Raw genomic sequence first — 21947 nt, 5'->3', positions numbered from 1 at the left:
TGGAGAGCCACCAAACCGGTCAGGGGGCTGAAGCACATGACATGCGAGGAGAGTCTGAGGGAACTGAGCTTTTTCAGCCTTGAGAAGAGAAGGCTATCTACAGCCACCAAACAGAAGAAGTAAAGAAGCGAGTGTTGAACACTTCTCAGAGATGCACAGATGAGCCCAAGGAAACAGGACTGCAGTGTGCAGTCATTCCCACTGTAAACACTGAGGCTATGGAGGTATTTCCTAGCTGCCTATCTATCCACTTTCCTTTCCCACATGTCCTAGCTCTACCTGGTAGGACTGAGAGTGGTGAGGCTGGAATGGCATTCATCATCTGTCCACCAGAAGACAGGAAGACCAGTCCATTCCTGTTTTTTCTCTCCTTGGTACTCCTAATATAATAGTTTTATTTGCTTTACAGTATATTTTCCTAGAAGGGAAGATAAAGTGTTATCTAGACCCCTCGTAATACTTGGGAGAAAAACTGTTCTCCTTTCATACACCTCTTCTTCCTAGTATTGCTGGGAAAAGGCCAACTGTTCAACATCTCTTGGAATGAGAAATGAGCAGCTGCTGCATTTATCCATGTAAATGAGGAGTAACTGGCAACTGGTCAGAGGAGAAAGATGTTCTACACAGACTGTGAAGAGGAGGAGCCCAAAGAATGGTGGTTTGGGGAGAGAAGAAAGTAAGGTAATGAGGACTGTCCTAGTAAACAAGAGTGCTTGCTATCATCTTTGTTCACAGTTCACCAATGTGTAAAGTTCTGTAGCTCCTTCTGCAGTAATATCCTAGCTTGCTTGGATGTACACAGAAGAGCCAGTATCCTTTTCTAGCGAAGAAGTGAAAGAGCCTGGAAATAACTTCTGGATTGATAGTCTTTTCACTAGGTATTTTGGGGTATTGGATAAAAACACCTTTATTTCTGCATTAGAGATGACTCATAGCAGCAGTTTTCTGTCTTCCCGTGTGAAATCAGATAGCAAGATCTGTTTGATCAGTGCGACAATCAATACAATTTTGTATAAATGGGAAACATATTTTTATACTCATGGTAATGGTAGTATTTTTAAAATCTTATTATCACCCAGGCTTTATGAAATTTATGGCTTTATCTGTTTTTGTGAATTAAGTACTTTTTGTTTGAATTTTTTTTTGCATTAGCTTGTGCACTTTGGTATTCCTTTTTAGTGTATTTATGCTTGTCTTTGCCTGTTGCACAAAATAGTTAACACTTTAGAAAGCTACACTCTTTAAAACGTAAAGATATGTCTTGTTACCCTCCTTGCTTAAAATGTCTATTTCACATTTTACAAAAATCATAGCAAAAGTAATTTTTTGTTTGTATATTTGCATCTGTGCTGAGGCTGATACAGGAATGGTGTAAACATCTCAGCCTCTGTGGCACTTCGATATAACAGAAATATTTGGCCTAGCTCTGGGAGTAATCTCATTATGGGCCTCCTTTTTCTACTACTTTTATTTTTTACTGGAAAATATGTTATTACTAATGGCTGTGGCCTTTATATTGATGCCCTGCAGGTTACATTAACATGCACTGTTAATGAAGAACAAAAGTAAACTAGCTTTCTTGTTATTTTTATGTTTATTCTTTCTTGAAATATCAATTCCAATTTTAAGCATGCTATTTAATACTGAATTACTGCATCTCTGCAGGACTGTGACTACAAAATATTTCTTTTAAGATGTATTTCTTCATTATTACTAACAATACAAATGTTTGAGTGGTAAGTTCTTAGAGAGGCTTTCCACTGTAAGTTCCATTAAAAGATGGTGTCTCGCTTTCAGAAAAGTTAGTAATGAGCTTTATTTTTAGGGCAAACCTTTTGTTCTTCATTTCTTTTCCATATCTTGTGTTTCTCTTGGGAGGTCTCTTTGTGCATGCTCAGGATGAGAAGACTTCATAGTTATTTAGAAGTAACTAAGCTCTTCAATAAGTTGTGACATTTATTTGTAGCATATAGTCCCTACTGTAAAAGTGGGTAGGTCTAAATTGAGGCTGTCAAAAGGGATTGTGAATTGCATTTCACTGTGCTATAAGAACATGTAGGCAAGTCTCTCTTAAGACCTCAAAACCGGTGTTACATGCAACTGCAAAGCTGCTCCCTGCAGCTCCCTACACCATTTATTCAAACATTGCTACTTATTTATGTTCTGATGCTAAAGTAAATGTCCATTTTGTTTTGTAGATTTTACAAGCTTTTTTCTTTGCTACTTAGCTCTTTCATATTGCTTTGCTTCATTCTCTAATGACTGAGGTGTCTCTGAATGTCTAAAGGATAACTGAAGATAGTCAAGAACTGGGTTTGCTTTGTGTTAGCTATAGCTGTCTGACTGAAGGAGGAATCTTCTGTGGCTCCACATACTTATTCATCTCACCCACTTGATCCCTTGGGATTTTTCCAAGTGTGATGGGCAGGAGCTGAATATGTGTTTACTGCTTGTATAGAATGTGGTAAATATATGATGTTGCCCAATATAATGTTGAAATTTTGAATGCTCACGGCAGTTTGGCAAGTCTGGGTAGTAGGAAGGGTTTATTTCTACCTAAAGATATTCTCTTCCTTTGTAATGATATTTCATGTAAAGGTTCTGAAGCATTTTACAGAATGAGTAAATTCTATCTCCATTGTCTAGATACAGATGTATGAAAACCAAAATAGATAGGCAAAATGATTTGCCTAGTCTCTCAAACTAGGGATGAAACCTGAATTTCTTTATTTTTACTCTTGTTCCTTATTCACTGAATGATACTATTTTCCTTAAATAGTAATTTTTTCCCCCAGGTTCTATAAATAATTTGGATAGCCTACTAAATATGCATGCTCTAAAGTACTCAAACAGTTCCTTTTCATCTGGCACAGCATGGAGCTAGCAGTTTTATCCTTAATCTACCCACAAAATATGTGACTACTGTGTTCAATTTATACATGGGCCTATTCTGTGGCTCCACATACTTATTCGTCTCACCCACTTGATCCCTTGGGATTTTTCCAAGTGTGATGAGCGGGAGCTGAATATGTGTTTACTGCTTGTATAGAATGTGGTAAATATATGATGTTGCCCAATATAATGTTGAAATTTTGAATGCTCACGGCAGTTTGGCAAGTCTGGGTAGTAGGAAGGGTTTATTTCTACCTAAAGATATTCTCTTCCTTTGTAATGATATTTCATGTAAAGGTTCTGAAGCATTTTACAGAATGAGTAAATTCTATCTCCATTGTCTAGATACAGATGTATGAAAACCAAAATAGATAGGCAAAATGATTTGCCTAGTCTCTCAAACTAGGGATGAAACCTGAATTTATTTTTATTCTTGTTCCTTATTCACTGAATGATACTATTTTCCTTAAATAGTAATTTTTTCCCCCAAGTTTTATAAATAATTTGGATAGCCTACTAAATATGCATGCTTTAAAGTACTCAAACAGTTCCTTTTCATCTGGCACAGCATGGAGCTAGCAGTTTTATCCTTAATCTACCCACAAAATATGTGACTACTGTGTTCAATTTATACATGGGCCTATTCTTAGACTGCATTATAGTTCATGAAAAATTGTTGGCTTTATTTCATGAAATTAATCACTTTTTTTTAAAAAAACGAAGTAGGCAAGTAACAAGGTTCTAAATGTTACTTACAATGTACCAGTTTGTTCAAGGACCGTGGTTTTCTTGATAAAGTAGAAAGTCAAAAGTTGAGTGCCTTTAGTTGTCCAAAAATGCAAGTCTTTCTCACTAAAAAGTTACTTTAGAAAAATTGTTTCTGTAGTGGTTTATCTGAGTTCTATTTTTTCCTGTTTTCTCAGAATAAATAAAATGTTTTGATAGAAATGGAGAAGTATAATAAATACTTTTTATTTAAATGAACTTTCTTCACACTTGTCTGAAGGCAATTTCTTAATTCAGTGCATACTGGTTACATTATCAAATTGCATAAGTGATTGGATTTTGTGGGTTAAGGAATGGACTGAGGAGAAACAGGCCATGCCCCAAATCCCAGCTGTAATCCGGGGTCCCAGGGCAGCATTTCCTCAGAGCATCTGCGGTGCCAGTTCTGCGAGGGCTGGGTACAGGTAGGGGACTGTGTGTGCAGGCGGGGGACCTTACACAGTGCAGTTCTGGTGAGTGTGGGACTTCTCAGTAGACTGGCAGTATGTCGTTTGTGGATAATGTGGCCCCGTTCCTGGTGAGGTCTGAAGACTGCTGTCTACCCCAAACTTCAGGAGCGTTCTGCATACATGGATGTAGACAAATAGCTGCCAGTGATAGTGTCAGGCTTCCTTAAATACAGAATTTCTCAAGAGCCATGGTTGGCAACTTACTCTATGTGATCTGTTGGGTTAGTATGAGTTCTCAGTGTATAGGAGGGTGAGCTGATGGTTTAAAGTAATAAAATTCTTGATTTGAACATTGCAGTGCAAGTCATCAGACTTGCCTTTCTGCTTTTGAAAAAAAGTGTTCAAGGACTGGAGGGAGGTGCAGTGTTTCTCTTTGCTGCCAAATTGCAGGTTGTATCTTTTGATACTTTGCTTCTGTGACAGGATTACAAAAGGAAACATAAAGAAACTGATCCAGTCTGTTCTGAGGCCTTGGAAAGCTCTTGGATATTTATTATCCACTGCTCTCTAAAGAAAAACAAAACACCAATGCGTGTTCTTCCGTTTCTTGTTTTGATCTTAATTTAAATATTTCTGCCTTTTGCTTTCACCTTTGTACATATGATCCATAGCTATTTACTTAATATTTAATAATTGCATGCACAGGCTGAAACGTCACTTCGAGTATATAGTTCAAATATTTACACAGGAAGTCAATCTTTTGACCCACATATAGGAACTATTAATGTGAGTTTTTTTGTATTTGGTAGAACCTTATCTCCTATTTTACAGACAGGCTCATTAACTCACAGGAATTAGTGTGTAATGGATTTGGAATTATATATTTTTTTAATTGCACATCTTCTTTCTAAACCTTTAGACCTGGCATGTTAAAACTGCACTGATCCCTAATGTGGGCTGGAGTATGGCTGGATACTACTTCTCTCTCTCTCTTTCTCTCTCTCTTTTTTTTTTTTTTCCTTTTTTTTCCCCCTTCTTTTTCTCCCTACCCCACCTCTGCTGTAGAGTTTTGCCTTTTGCAACCTGTAGTGAACTGGTTGTTCTAAGAGGTGTCAGCCTAGACATAGCCCCTCACTGCCTGTCTCTTGTGGTGCTGGTGAAGGAGGTGGGAATCACGAAGAACAACATATGCCTTGGCGAGTTAGAATGTCTTCTGGGACACTGAGAAGCAAGGACAGGTTATTTCATGGGAGGAGAAACAGAGATAGGACAGGGCTGCCATCAGAGAAGGAAATAGCAAAGAAGTGGTGGCAGGAAAATTTTTTTGGCTTCTATGGTCACCTTAATTCTGAAGTCAACTGTATTTCAGCCTCATATGACCAAGTGTTCACAAGTTCTTTAAACATAAACTAATGGCATATTCAAGATTAATATTCAATCTAAGGAAAACATAAACACCCAAATAGGTTTATAAAACAACAACCGAAGAAACTCTTAACTCGGTTGTTTTAGCTTCTTTCTGTTGAACGGAGATTCTCTGTGGCTTGCATCTTAATGTAGTTTTGATGCCTAAACTCCATTTCAAGATAATAGGAGTACACTACCCAAATGCTTTCATGTCCTGGACTGTAATTTTTTACCTCTTACAGATTTCTTTGCTATCTACAAATGCATATTAAAATAATAATGAAGTTTATAATAATGAAGTTATGATGTATTTAATGACTATAATAGGTTATAATGTTAAAAAACAAACCAAAGGAAGAAAAAATTCTAAGAGCTTCCTCCTTGGTCTCCCAAATGAAGTATCATCCCAGTGAAGTTAAGTTCTTTTTAATTAGTCTGCTAGGTTCATTTTATGATCCACTATAGGCAATGTATGTGGCACTATAGGTTTCTTACATCCCATTGAAAGGATAGGGGCTAAAAGGCATTGCATTCCCTTTGAAAATACCATGTACTTTTTAGTTCACTTTATATGTTTTTGGCTGCCATAATGGGACAAAGCCTGAGAAGTTACTTCTCCCCTGTCTTGGTTCCCAGATTCTTACGACTGCATGCACTATTATCATTAGTCACTTGAAGCTGAAACAAGTGGAGCAGCGTGGTTATTTTATGTGCAACTGCTAAGGAATTGCCATGACAGATTGGGCTTGTTAACCCATCCTATTTCAGCATCCAGTGATCAACATCAGAGGCTTCAGACAAAGATGCAAGAAACCTCCTATTTTTTGGTTGGTTAGAGTTTGGGTTAAACTCTGAAACATGATATTTAATAGTTCTTCAAAAATTATTAGAGCTCTGGATATTTTTGTTACCCCATATCTAATCCTTTTTGTAGCCTTACTAAGTCCTCAGCGCTAATGACATTTTGTAGCAGTTAGTTCCACTGTCTAATTATGAATTGTATGATAAAGTATTGCCTCTTTATAATGTTTAAATTTTATTGGAAGTCCCTTGTGTTAAGAGTAGGAGAGAACAGACGCTTTCCTTACTTTTTTGCCTTAAGGGCCTTTTGACTAATCCACTCATTTCAGGGATTTGCCTCATAAGAGAAACCCAACTGCACAATACTCAACTTAGTTTCTGAGAGTTTTTCCTAGGCTAATTACAAAGCCATTGTAATGAGCCTTGAGATGCCAATGTCACTGATGTTTTACAATAGAGAGAATTTGGTTCTAAGATTTTGGTCAACATCAGATTAAATTTTATTTTTGGTATATATATTTTTTTAATGCTTCAGTACTGCGAGTTGTTGCATTCAGGTAGCTATGCATTTGCATAGATCCCTGTGGAAGAAAAAACAATGACAAATCAGTGGAGGGCTTCTTCTAAATATGGATTTCAGTGATTGCTCAGGTCAGTGAATATACAATGTCACAGTCTAAGTCAGTGAAGTGTGTTTGAGGTTGGGCATACTGAAGCATCATGCTTCAACTCTTACTGCAGGCATGATCACAGAAATACTAATTAATTTCTCTGGAATCTTTTCTTTTTTCAGGTTTTGCTAAAATATGACCTCGGGTTAGACAGACCTAATTTGACTGTAAAGAATAAACTTTTTGTATATTTTGGGGTGTCTATATCTTAGTGTATTTCTTCTGCTTTATCAGGGTTGATTTCAGGATGTTGACTTTTCTACTGCTGCTAGTCACAAGTTGCTTGTAGTGTCTGTCCTTTGAAGAAAGGACATCTAGATCAGCCTATTATTTATATATTGATAACTCTACATACCATGGTCTTCCAAGAAGATACACATGCACGTTTCACAGGATACATCCCCTCATTGCCAGGAGACATGAGAGCAGTCGGAAGAATGCTTCCCTGAAGACACTGGAGAAGAGTGAGTGCATCATCACAAATCTCATCATCTCATATGTAGATCAGCAAAATACCAACAAAATCAGGATGGATAATTTCTTTGTCTTTTTGATCGCCTACATCCCTCCCCAATGCATGGATGGCTGTAGTTGCTAAAATATTTTTTTTTAATGAGTGTGAACTGTACTTCTTATTTACAAATTACAGCTATTCTTTCATCCTCTCTGGAGATCCTAACAGTACCCTATTGGGCCCGAGACTGCTGTATGTGTGTTTACCTGCTGTGTGGCAAGGTTGGATTTCATGTGTAGTGGGTTGCTGTCTTTAAAACCTTACTTGGGAAGATAGTAGAGATTTATAATCTTCTGAGCTTGTAGTGTTGCTATGACATGGAGTAAATCAGGTTGAAACCAGTCTTTTTTTTTTCCTGCAAAAAAGGTATCTTGACAATTATTCACAGTAAGTAATATGCTATAATTATCTCCTATTTGTTTGTTGTCTAAATATGCCTTAATGTAAATAAAATAATGCAGTGCAAGATGAATTTTGACAGCAGTATGGTCTCCAGCTGGCTGGTTGTGGTGTTTAGTTTGCGATCTGAACTTTATACATGGACAGAAGGTTTGCAATGTTTCCCTTTTGGTTGTGGGAAGGTGTTACAGAGGGGCTTTGACGTAACTTATGGCCTGCAGACCAAATGTATCCTGCCATTTGACTAAGTATGGCTCACAACCCCACTCCTTGTTACCCTTGCCTTTGCAGACCTCTCAGCTTTTATCTGATCCTCTGCCTGTGCTTGGGGTCATATGGTGGATGGAGGGCCATGTATGCTGGAAAAGTTCTTGGCATATTTAAAAAACCAAGTATTTATCTCTTAATATTAATAATTTATCCTGATTTGCTTATATTTCTTCCTTAAGTAAGAATAATTCTAATTTTTTTTTGTAGGCCAAATGCCTATGTTTTTTTACATGCGCTTTTAGTTTACATTGACTGAGTCTTGCTAGATGAGGTAACCCAAGGGTGTTTGAGCATTCTTCTTGCTGTTAGACACTAGAGAAAATAGCATGCATTTCAAAATCAGCTTCAAGTTTTAATCACTTCAACTGCTAGTAAAGAATCAAATGTTAATTAAAAAAAATACTGTCCTGTAATGCAAACAAGAAAGTAAAAAAAAATTCCTTTTGGTTAGATTGAATATTTTCCTTATAGTTGTTGAGAATTACAGAAAGCCGTGGTCTGAAAGCACTGTTTCCTAGTATACACTTAAAACTACTTTATCCTTCAGAAAAACACTGTCCTGCTGTTTTAACCTTCCAAGACAGACAAGGATATGTAACTCCTATGAAGTCCCTATGTTGTCCTCTGAAACAGGTGAGAAACACAGGGAGAAAAAAAAACCCAACAAACCCATACCTTGCCTGTGCAAGTAAGATTTAGCTTTATGCTCTGGGATTCGGGGGAATGACATTAAAAGATTTACATAATTCTGTCATTTTATAACGTATTTTGTTATATTCTATATAGAGACTGACATATGTCCTGCATACCCTGGTTTCAGCAATGTATTTCCCTGGACTTGAGGGGCTAGGAGGGCTGTAGATGTCCCTTTTCTAATGCCACTGCACCTGACTCTTCTTTTTTTTTGATGGTGTGCTTTATTTCTGCATGTATTGTTAGTCAAATTTCCACCTCCTCCCTCCCCCCACAAAGTCTGGGATAACATTAAAAGTCTTTAATGAATGTCTGTTCAGTCCAATTATCTCATTTTTCTGTTTATCCAAAAAAATTATCAACTTTCTTCTTATTGTTAGAGGCTAAGCAGTTGTTTTTTCTTTGGCTGATACTTTTTTTAGTAGCCTTTGAAGATTTGTTTTACATTCAGAAAACTGACCACACGAGAAACCTAGATTTGTTCCCCAACCTGGATTTGACAGTTGAATATGCTCAGTCTGCTGATTTTCTTTGTAAAAGCTTAATAGTAACCAGGTGCTTTGATTCATTGCAGAAACAGTTTTTGATTTATATTAGTCATTTGATAATGCACTACATACTCTTAACCAATTTGTAGCATTAGGTGAAAAAGAAGATATATTTTGCTATAGGAAAGAATTAAACGTAATATACTGTTGCTACTTTTAATGTTACAAAGATGCCCAAGGGCTTTATTTTTTTTTATAATTATCGTTAGTACTTTTTATGTCACTTACTGCTTATGTTCTGACAACAGTGTGCCCTGTATCTTGCAAAAACATGAAGTTCCACATCTCTGAAGGGCTAGCAGTGTGAATAGGTAACCTTCAAACAAACCAGGGAAAATAGAAACACTGAAAACCAGAGATTGGACTGGCAAACTTGCTTTCACAATTTTTGATTGGAATTTTGTGTTAAGATTTTTCTGGCTTCAGATTCGATTATACTTCTTTGCTTAGAAGACTAAGGTTTGCTTCTCTTTGTGATAAATGCTTTTAAAAGATAACTGCTACAGTACATGTAAAACTTCTCCTCTGGCTGCTAAATGTGTGTAATATGTCAAGTTTGATTATAATTTGGAGGACTCATGCAAACCTCTATCCCTAAAAGCTAAAAGGAATAGCTACATTTAATATTTATTAGGTGGTCCTATGTATACCTAAAATCTAGCTTTAAATACAAGTTAATGTGAGTATCAGTTACTGAGTATCGGTATCATTCAAATTTATCAGTTATTTTAGGAATGTTTTCACTTACAACAGGCCTTTTGCAAGTGCACTAAACCTTATGGTGATGATCTGGGCTGTGCTGGCTTGGAGCTGGTTGTGCTTCAGGTTTTGTATGAAAGGCTTTAGGAACTTCTCTGAAATGGAATCTATAATTTAGTGAATGTAGTTTCTTTTCCCATAAAATAGGAAAAATGGTAATTCTTGGGGGAGAGAGGAAGTAGTAAGTGGACCTGGGAACAAGATACTTAAAATAATATTTAGTTTTAATTCAATGCTACATGGTCCTGGTTTGGTTTCTTTCTGTATTGGTTTCTTTCTGTAATGAGAATATAGAAAAGTATTCATTCACACATTCTATGTCTGCACAGTATACTTTATACCATACATTTTCTTTTTCTTCTTTCAAACCTTACATGTTTACTCTTTAAAAGCCAAAACTGTCAGTGGTCTGTTTACTTTATCTCACTCATGTGCAATGGAAATAAATGGCATTTGTAGAACACACAAACTATTTTTGCCTGAATGCTGCATTTATGATTTATAGCCAACATGTATTCCTGATTTTCTTTTGAGAATGATCTTTATTGTCTTTGTGTACTAACTCATTGCAGAAGCACTTGTCTGTTTTGAGCTAAACCAGACCTCTTGTAAAAAGATTCAAATTATTTCATCATGTTGAAAATGAAAAGCTATAATTACTTGTAATTGGGCTTCAGAATTTTTGAAAATTGGGAAATTCTTTTCCAGAGGTTTAAGATCACTCCAGATCAGAACCTTTGGAAAATAGGAAATAATTTTCTGTATGATTTAAAATTGATTTAATTTACACTTTTGACAGCTATTTTGGTTTGATACTTTGGTAGGGAGATCATTGAGCTATGGTGATTACTGCTAAAATGTTTTCTGTGATCCTGTATGCTATGTGGTTCACAACTTCATTCTGATTTCTCTAAGCCCAAGCAGAATCTGTTGCAGTTTAAAGTAGTATATTGAATCATTTTGGATTATTTAAATTTATTAAACGTGTGCTTACATTATATTTATTTGTTTCCTGGGGTTTGTAGTTATTTCATACTGTTTTAACAAAAAGCACAATGCTATTCTGTGTTTTAGTCTTCATAAATTTAAATGGAAGCTGAAAAAAACCTGATGCACATCTCAGTTCTGGTTATTTACCCTATAGAATTGTGTCTGATGATCTTGTTATCTAAAAACAGCCACTTCAAATCTGTAAAGAACCTCATTAATATAATAACAATGCTGCAAAGAACATGCTGCCTATGTACTTCTTTTTTCTTTTTCTTTTTTCTTTCTCTTTTTTTTTTTTAGCTGAGTTGGGTAGGTGGATAACTAATGCAACGCTACATCATATTTGGTTCAGCAAGCAGCCAAGAGAGGCCTTTCAAAACTCTAGCCTCCTGGCAGAGGAGGTGACCTCCTGAGTCAGCAGAGGGGTTCAGAGGTTCATGGCCAAGCAGAAACTGAACGTTAGCTAAAGGACCAGGTCAGATCCAGCAGCCTGGGAAGTGGCCACAAGAAAAAGGCTGGCTAGTTGGCCGCATGAGACTTGAGATTGAAATTGGTTCTGAGTATGAGGAAGAAGCCTTTTCTAGCATTAATTGTGGGGTTGGGTTGGGGGGAGGAGTGGATGCACAACCATAGTTTGTATGCAGGAAGATACTGGGGCAGCTACATATGATGAAAGAAGATGGTGGAAAGTAGACCTTAATGTAAACCTTGGCTTTTACTACTTTGTTTGGGACAGTCACTTAGGGTTAAGGCACACAACTCCCCGATTTAATCTTTTTGTAAGCACGTTTAAAATAATTGTGCTCTGGGGACTCGCACTTTGTAATACTTATCAGCTGTGGTAAGGCCAGTCGGAGTAATGGGTTTATAATGAAAAGATCTTGACTGCACAGTTACCTACTTCTAGCACTCATGCCTAATGGGAAGACAGGCGACTTGTAGAAGAGGCTGGTGTAACATAGCGCAGAAAGCTGCATCTTGCAGTGGATTAGCTACTAATATAACACTTCTATATTCACATCTAGTAGTCAGGATTATAATGCTCTAGGCAAGCCAATATTATTTTTCAGCAGTTGTGTAATGTCAGAAATGTGCTTTTTTGTAATTAGACCTAATTCTGTAATAGCCTCTGACCATATCTCATTGGAAGCTATCTAAGTTCTGTGTGACAAATTTTTTAAAACACAACTCAACTGGATAAAAATTACTACTAAAAGTAAACATAGACTTTTGTAGGAGAAGCAGGTGGTATCTGCTCATTGGACATCATATATTGGCATTATACAGCCACTTGCATCATTCATTGACAGTCTGGCATTTTGCAGCCAGTTCATTATTCATTGACAGTTTGGTTCGTGTGATCTGACCATTTGTGAATCAAACAATTCTTCTCTCCCAAAACAGTACAGTTTATCAGATTTTAATTCAAACAGAGGCGAAGTATCCATCTGTTTTATTATTATTTTTTTTAAGTCTAGATATCCTATTGAAGAATGACATCTCTTGATGGTAGGATATATTCATTTTCTTGAGATGATTTATTACAGAGGTTTTTTTTGGGGGGGGGGGGAAAGAACAGGACGTCATGTTTTCCCAAGATTAGGAGTATTTTTTAAACTGCTTTGGAGCTGTTAGGACTGTAAGAGTTTTCTAGATCTTTGTTGCTTGGCTTTTTGCCAAAGGCTGCTGAGGAAAGTAAACGTTCATATGAAGAAGTGTGTGTTCTTTTTGAAGGTTAACCAGGGCCTGCAGAGTGCAGGCTAAACATCTGGCCCATGAGATTTAAAAACTTTACAAGGAAGGGGGTATAGACCTAAGAGGATGAGTAACCACCTTAAAAGGATTGTTACCTGTAAGCAGTGAGCCTAAAATATGGAAAAAAAGAATTGATCAGCAGGAACAAGTATTTCTTTTTAGTGGACAAGGAGTGTAAGGTTATAGTGCAAACTGATAACAGTCAAGCTCGTAGACTTGGCAAAGGGTATTAAAACAAGTAATGAGACGTCTGGCAGGCGATTACTCTGAAGGGATATACCAGGGACAGAACTTACTAAATATTTCCATTGGTGCACCAAAAAAGAAATTGTAGTTATGAAACCTGTGGGTGACACAACATTGGGAGATATTGTTGGTACATTAGAGGGTGGGAATACCATAAGAATTGCTCAATAATGAGGTCTGGGTTAGTGGAAATTGGAAGACTTGTAATAAGAATGCAAGATTGGTCATTAGCGACTAACAAGGATTTTTTATATTATTTGGGAGCTTGTTGGGTGGAGGGACTCCTGCAGGTTTCTTCTAGTCCTCTGCCACGTGTTTCAGTTGTGACTGCAGAGACATTGCTGATACTGCTTTTGACTTTGTCCCTTCTCTGACCACGCTCAGCCTTCCTCCAGAGTCTCCTCTGTAGCAGCGTTTCATGGGTCTCTGAAGTTCTGCTGACTGCTGGACTGTCTTAAGCTATAAATTTCTCTTGTCCAGTGGAGCTGTCCTGCCTCCATGCTATTCAGGGCTCTTGCTACAAGAGTGGGCTACAAGTTATGTATGAGCTGTAATTTATAATTTCATTTAGCAACATTTCTTACCATTATTTGGATAGTAGAGTCTATGTGCTTCCATCAGTAAGAACACAGGTAGAATCCCTCTACGAGTGAGTAGCCAGAAAAATAATTGTCTCTCTCAGCATGTATTATAGATTTAACTATGTATTTGAATATCACATTCAAATTAGATGAGAGGCTGGGTCATTCTGGTTAATCAGCATGAGCTTTCATCTCTTGGATGTTTTCTGATTCAGGCACCTCTGTAATAGAAGTTTTATGGTCAGGACCTTCTTTTTATGGGTTCTTTCATCATAGTCTCCATTTGGAGACTCTCTGGGTTGTAGCTACTCAAGCACTAAGCCTAAAGTTGCCTCAGCTTTTTTAATCAATTCTACAAGCAGAGCAATTTAAATTAGTACCCCTTAGTCATTGCTTAAATTAGTTGGAAGTAGAGAAAAGGTAGCTCAGTCCACTAGTCAGGCAGACGAGAAGGAGCTGTGTAGAGGAATTTGGCATTTGACATGGAAAAGGAGTGTAGATCTTACTTAACTGTGGCCCAAAGAACATCTAAATTAAATTTAAGTTTGGTGAGTTCGTTTATATTTTTCCATTTGCACACAAAATCTCTCTTCTTACTCTAGATCTTCCTCATCTCTGTTGATAGATACCAATGAAAGGAAAGTCTATCCAGTAATTTCCTCTTTTGAGACACAGATGGCAAGATACGTTATGTGCCTGCATGCAACAATGCCTCCATTACAGACCTTAATATAATGAATTTGCTGTTTTCTGTTTTATGTTACTTACTGATGAAAGCAGTCCCTAGATACCTGAGTCCTTACAACTTATTAAAAAATAAACTGTTAGCCAACACATTTACTAAATCTATTTGATGGTCTGTTTTTATGTTTGTGAGAAATATCCATAACAGGATTTTATTCTTATATCAGCAAAATTCCTATCCATTACATGGGAAGTGTTTTTGAGCATACTAGAGCACATCTATCCCATCAGTTAGTTGATATGACACAAATGATTTTCTAGACCATGTAGTGTTTGCTGTCCACATAAAAAGGATATCCTTAGCCAATTTTTTCAATGATGCTTGAGGGTTTGCTTGACATAGGTTTCTGTCTTCCTGTCTTTACACACATTTATCAAAAATGTAGGAAATACTGTGATGTTGTTGCTGAAGTTGGAGGTTAATATTAATCACACAAATATATTATCTGATACTCCTTATTTCCCTATGTATGGAGCTGTAGTGGCTTGGGTTTTCCAACACAGTAAAAGGGAATCTGATACAGCATTGGTGATGTGAATTTTTGCCCAGATTCTGGTCATGTTGTGGACGCTGCACTGGAGTGCAGTTGCACAAAAAGACTGAGTTTCTGCATGATTATTTCTCTTATTCGCTAATGCTAAAGATGTGTTGGGAGGAACATTCTGCAACATTGGGGCATCTTTGTGTTCACTGCAAAGTTGGCATGAAAGTGGCTTAAAGCCTGCAGATGCAGGGGAAAGGATATAACTGGATTAAAATAAAAAAAAATTGTTTTTTTTTAGGCTGTGTAACTTTAATTAGTCAGTTATAATATTTTTAAAGACCTTTCTGTAACAAGTTTCCCTCTTTCTGTCCTCGCTTCCTTCCTATACCCACACATGCATGCATACGCCTTTTCTTCATGGCTCTTCTCAAGCCCACTCACCAACCTGTGGATGAGTGTATCAGTCCACACTTTCTGTTGCCTTCACACAATCCTGATACCGCGAGCTCCATCCAGGTTGACTCTGGCCTTATCGAGTGTACAGCCTCCATGCTTGACTCACTTGCTCTAGCTCTGTCTGCACTGCTAGTGGGGATCCTTGCTCACCCACCAGCTTCCTGCCCTTTGCATGCCACAAGGGCTTTCCTCTTCTCCTTCCACCTGGTTCTTCTACCCTCTTCCCAATTTGTTGAAAGATTTCTCCAGCATATGCTACACAGGAAACATTTCTTCCCCCCCCACCCCCCTTCTCTTTTTCTCCCTTCCCATTTAAGCCAGGCTCTCAGGAGGAGGAGATGTAATCCTTCCCCTGATGCTGGTGTAACTAGTGTTGTCCTCTGTGCCCCAGCAATTTGTCTCGGCTCACTCTTGCAAAGGGGAGAAGAGGGAATGGGCTGAAGGAGCAGGAAATCCCTGCTCGATCAACCTGCCTCTGCTGCATTTACAGAACTGTTGGTTTCCTGAAAATAATTACGATGTGATTCAAGCTGCTATGGTGAAAAGAGGACTTATCTCTGGGAGCTGAAGGACCTAGCTGGCATACTAAACCACTAGTGGTCAAATCTAATTAGAAAGCTTCTGTTTTTTAAAGGTAACAAAAACATTTCACAAAAGCATTCTTACAGCACAGAAGTGAAAGCATCACTTTGCCTGAAGGGCTGAATTTAGCAGAATTGCATGCCATATTTTTCCTCTCTACCTGTGGGTCTTACTGTGGAAGGAAGGAAGGTTGTGTTGTATATTTTAATGTTTTCCCATACAATTTGGAATAACTTTTAATATCCTCTTACAGTTTGTTAGAGCAAGTAGTGATTTTCTGTGTCTATAAGTCTGTGCTTCCATATGAATTATCTGCTGTTACCTAAAATCTCTTGCAGTAAGATAATTCAGACTTCTCTTTAAGTCAAGCCTAAGAAAATATCTGTAAATTAGTGCTAATGGTCCGTGTGGCTGGAAGAGAAACTCTTTCATGTTTGGAACTGACTGTAAGATTGAACTTACTCCAATTTATTGCAAAGTCAATATTCAGCTTAAAAATTAAAAAGGTTAATAATTATTAGGTTTTCAGAGGAAAGTACTAGTGTTATGACCTGCCTAACATCATACAGCTACAAAAATGCCTTAAAATGATTTTTAAGCTTATATTTATAGTGAGTAGATGGCTTATTCCTTCATCTCACTACTTATGCATCCATGAACTGTTAATTAATACTTTTGCAGTAATTACAGAATATTTTAAATATACATTATTCTTCTGAATTTTAAAAGATTAGGAATTTTTTATTAATTTAAAAGGATAATAGGACTGACCCACGCTTTCATCAACTCTTTAGTAAAGAGGTGCTTTTTTTAGATCATTTAAATTCTTACATTTTGATTGCAAGGAATAATAAAAAAGTCTTACTTTTTTCCATACTTTTTTCCATTTACTCTTCTAAGATAGGTCGCCATTGTATCAAACCAGGTCGTTGGCCATAAAGAGATGAGTGATTGTCTGAGGCTATTGCTGCAAGAGGAACTTGCATCCTAACTCTTTTGACTCTTGGTATGGAGCTTTCTTTGTACAGAGGACTGTGTTTTGTAAGATAAATTTTGGTTCCATTTAGTTTCTTTTTCTATTCCATCTCTTTGTTACATGTCTGGGAATGTTTAATCCAAATAACTAGGTACCTCTTTGCAATGGAGCTCCTCTCCATCTCCTCTTGATACGTGGCTGCTATTGAATAGAGAAGAAACTAGAGGATAATTTGCAGATGAGTAATATGGTGTGTAAAATTCAAAGGCAAGGTTTGCAAGGAGAGACGATATCTTTTATTAGACTAGCTGAAAAAGCTGATGGAAAAGACACAAGCTCTGGGACCTTCAAGCACTTCCTTGGGTCTGAAATAGAATCTGCAACCTTAGATTTGAGACAAGTTGAGATCACTTGCCTTAGAGTTTAATTGATTATGCTTATTAAAAAAAATTGAGAGAAAAGACAGTTGCTACTTTTGGAGCAGGGGAATGGTATTAACAAGAGACATAGCTATTAATCTTTAGGACAGAGAGAACACAAGAGAGGTAAAAATCAAAGGGCACAGAGAGTTTTTGCAGACAACTATTGCATGTTGTGTGATCTCAGCCTTTGTAAGTGGTGGGTCAACTTCCTGGAAGGCAAGCGGTACACTGCCAAGGAGATGCATTTGAAATAGGGAGGTGGGGGGAAAGGAATAGCAAGCCATGAAATGGGTAGTGATAACAAATATTATTAGAATGAGTAAATCATTGGCACAGGATTTGAAAATCATAGAAAACTTACCACATATCAACAAATCATGCTATAGATAGTGATTCTTAATCTTTTATTCTTTAAAACAGATTAATTTTCATATGATCTAAAATATATCTTCATATAATCTGCATGTGTATATAAGCAGTGTGTCTTGGCTTGTGCATGCTGTAAGGAAGTAACTTTGGATTTCCTCACATTCTTATGTTTAGTATAGCTTTTAATACTATCCCCCTCAGTTTATTTTGTTTAAAGGGAAAAAGTAAACAAAGATAGCAGTACACTTACCATACTAAAAACATTCAAGTAATGGCAAACTCTGAGTCGTCAGTTGTGCAAATAAAAACATTCGTGTAAATAGTTTATTTTCCTGTGTCATTGCTGGATTGATTCACTTAAAATTATGCATGTTCAAGAATTTCCTTAGACTGCACAAATGTTGAAGCTGCAGGCACAGATGCTTGGTGAAAAGAACCACTAGTCTGCTTCTAGTTAAACATGCCTCTCAGACCTGAGTGGGTGATTTCTAGTAAACAGTTTGTTTATAAAGCTATATTGTGAATTTTTTCCTGGCATATGACTGAAGTAATGACCCAATTCACATAACTGAATAGGTTATGCAAATATTTCCACAGGTTGCTTGTAACTAAGAAACTTTATCAATGTCAATGGCAGCACTAACCTGTTCTACATCAGATGTGTTTAAGTAAACTCTGAATTTTGGCTGGCTTGCCTTTGCCACAGCTATTCTTTGAACTCTTCTTTCCGTTGGCCCAATAGTGAGAGGTGCTGAGCAATAAGTTCTCACTGACAGCAGTGAGAACTGAAGTAAACAGCATCCGATAGAGACAGGTCCTTTGCCATTTGCTTTTACACTATATTACTGGGTTGTCTCATATTTTCACATAATACTATTTCTGCTCTTTGAATTGCTTCCAAATACATGATTTGCATGATGTGCCTGCAAACATTTGTGTCACAGTGGAGAGGTGTGTGAGTACAATATTCAAAGGCATGGCTTTGATACTTCATGAGAAGTTCATACATTTGGATATGTTCACACAATCTAAAATTAAAAGTATGGAATATCAAATACATAATAATTTAAGACTAAATAATGGACAAACGGGGAAAAAAGACAATTTGTCAGCTGCATTGTTTACTAAGATTAAATATCAGATTTTATTTTGGTATTTATTTATGTGAACAGCAACAGAACCAAACTGAGCCAGATTCAGACTTTTTTGTGCGCACAGGTTTAGCACATAATTTAGGGGCATGGTTATTTTCTGAGATAGCATATAGGTTTTCCTTTTGGAATATAAGCAAATTTTGGGGAAAAAAGTGTTTCTCTTCTCCCCCTACAGAATGATAAGCTAAAAATTATCATCCCTTTAATCCCAATAAACTTCTAGATAGTAGACTAGCTGCTATCACAGGCTACTGTGTTAGATTGAGTAGACATTTAGTTTACTGCTAGATGCATTTAAACTATTTGTTTTTCTAAATTGCAATTTTATTATTTTAAGAATTTTTTACTGTGGAGAGACTGACACCTTTTTCTTCTAAACATTGCAGTTGATGAATCACTTCTTTCTGATTAGAGATTCTTGTTTTACATTTTGTATGTTTGATAATGCAGTGAGAATAGTGTAATTATAAAATTTTTTGAACCTTAGCTGTCAACCAGTAATAACCTTAAATCCCAGCTTATTGTGAAGACTTACTGTACACTTGCTTTTGCAAAAGCTGAGACACAGAGAGAGATGAACGGAATACTTCAATCATAATTCAACATGTATGAAATCTTTTAGCACATCCTGTGTTCTTCCTCATGTGACCCAAATCCTCCCCATCCCCCCAAAAGCAAATTACAAAGTTGAAGAAAAAAACTACCTCCAGATATCTCATGGTTCTGAAAATATCAAAAGGTTGATTATTTATAAAAAGAATGATATTATTACATTTTGTAGGTGGAGGAATTTTGTTGTTTTTCTCATGCTTTTGTTGTAGAAAAATTGAATTTTAGAGGGATTTAAAGAAATATGTTTCTTTAACACATTGTGTGTTATTCAGTTGGTGCAGTTAGTGGTACTGGAGGATCTTTAGAGAGTTAGTTGTTTGCTTCAGCTCTTTGGCTCCAGATCCAGAACTTTTCAAAGGAGTGGAACATGCATATGCCAGATAGGTACAGAAACATTTTGCTAAAATCTCTGTCCATGATACTGAAGCACACTTTCCTTCAGGTTTTATTCTGGGGTGGATAGATGCTGTTATTTCTGTGCTTCCTGAGAGTTCCCAATGCTTTGAAAACTGATGAATGGATTTTTATTTTTTATTGTTTATGTAAAGACAATAGGCCAGAGAATCTCGTCTACCACTACCTTCAGAACTGGCATTTAAAAATGTTGTGGAAAGATATGTAATTACATATATTAGGTAGAATACTTTACTGAAGGAAAGGTAGAATCGCACTGGATGGATGGCAATCTATTGCTACCGATATCATATTGAGTTTATATTGCGCTCTGTTTTCTCCAAAGGAGAAAAGAGCATTTGAAATCAGTACACAATAAAACCTTTACAAAACAAATATTTTACCCAATATATTATGAGGTAACATATTACAACCAAAGTAGAAAGATGCATTTTTTTAACAGAAAGGAGAAGTGCTTGTAGTCTTTGTGACCTCATATAAAGTAAAATCCCTTTCATTGTTGCTGGCACTATAACTCTGCACTTCATAGTTCATGTGTGTCTTGTGGAATAGGTCTATGCAGCAAAGCAAAGCTTTTGCCGAGGCACACTCCTCTTTGCTGTTATTGAACAAACACAGATAGCAGCCATAGCCATAATAATCTGGCACTCCAGGCTTCAGTATGGCCTAACAGCCAGAGTACCAGCCGGTTACAGGCCCTGATGTGAACTTTAGTGACTTGCTTCATGTAACACATCATCTCTCGTCGCCTACACTACTACACTTGCATGTCAGTAGAGATAAGTTGTTTGACACATAACTGAAGAAACGAAGACCTTGTGCTGGAGAGCAGATCAGCCTCCACTTAGCCACTAACTCTGTTTTTCTAGTCTTTACTAATGCCCGTCTTAGTTTAGGAGAGGAGTTCTTGTGAATGCATAATATTTCTTGCCATAAAGAAGGAGTGCTTGCATGCATGCTGGACAGCAGTGTCAGTCAATGCTTCATGTTTAGGCTGTCTAGCTCTGGACATTGAAATTAGGTGTGGTGAATCCAGTGCTTGGCAGAACTGGATGCAATGCACCTAGGCAGTCAGACATAGAAAAATGCCTTAAGCTTGCTGCGTTCCTCTAATTTCTGTATATCCATGTCAGGATTCCGTTATCACATAATTGCAATAGATTGTGAGATTGCCCTCAAACTGTTCTGACCCAGCCGGCATATTAGAAGTGGTCTACTATTATATACTTGAAGACGTCAATACTGGCAAACCAGTCAAGAAAGAGCTTTGTCTGCACATACAACTAAGAGCCAAGGACTCTTTGGTCACGAGAGGTAGGATTATGTGAAGTCTGTCTGTGCCCCAGGTTCACTTGCCTTGGGCAAATTACTGAAGTCAGCAATTTCAAACTTAGGAGCCTGGAGTTAGGTGTTGACAGCCATCTTTAAGTACCTAAATAAGTGGTCTCATTTTAAGAGGTCCTGAGCACACAATTCTTTCTGACTTCAAAAGAAGCTGCAAATGCTGTGTCCACTTTGATTAATTGAAAGGCTGACCATCAAAGTGAAATTATGTTGCCAAGCTAAAGGAAAAGAAATAAAGACTTAGCACACTGTATAAATCAATCGCAGATCAGAGTTTACTGGGTACAAAATGTACTGCATCTTATGTGCCCTTTTGTACTTTCTGAATCTCACTGGGCCCAAAACTACAACAGAAAACCCAGCAAGGTTTGTGAAATATAGTAATGCCCAGAAACAGTTGCCAGTTGAGCCACTGAGAAATAGATATGGCTATTCAAAATTTATACTGTTTGCTAGGGCCCTAGGTGAAAGGAAAACAAATTTTTAAATGCTTATTTTTTTCATTCTAAGGTAATGTCTTAAATCCTTGAGAGATGAACAGCCTACTACCTTCCCCTACTTTGATCGATCTGTCTTTGAGATGTGATTTACATCTTACTATAGTACTTCAGGTTATGGCCTCTGTTCCTGAAAGTTTTGTGGAGATAGGTGTCTGTGGAGGAGGAAAAAAAGACCTAATAAGTGCCCT

The 21947-nt window shown here is 37.1% G+C and overlaps 1 protein-coding gene across 4 annotated transcripts in view; it reads left to right on the top strand.

The window, feature by feature from the left end:
- ZNF407 (zinc finger protein 407) overlaps positions 1 to 21947 on the top strand; it is a 348080-nt gene that overhangs the window by 65212 nt on the left and 260921 nt on the right. The gene's annotated exons all lie outside the window — the stretch shown is intronic.

The sequence above is a fragment of the Dromaius novaehollandiae genome, chromosome 2 (genome assembly GCF_036370855.1).
Source record: "Dromaius novaehollandiae isolate bDroNov1 chromosome 2, bDroNov1.hap1, whole genome shotgun sequence".
NCBI classification, from domain to species: domain Eukaryota; kingdom Metazoa; phylum Chordata; class Aves; order Casuariiformes; family Dromaiidae; genus Dromaius; species Dromaius novaehollandiae.
Note: the sequence above shows the minus strand (reverse complement) of the source record. Positions and strands in the feature narration are given on the sequence as shown.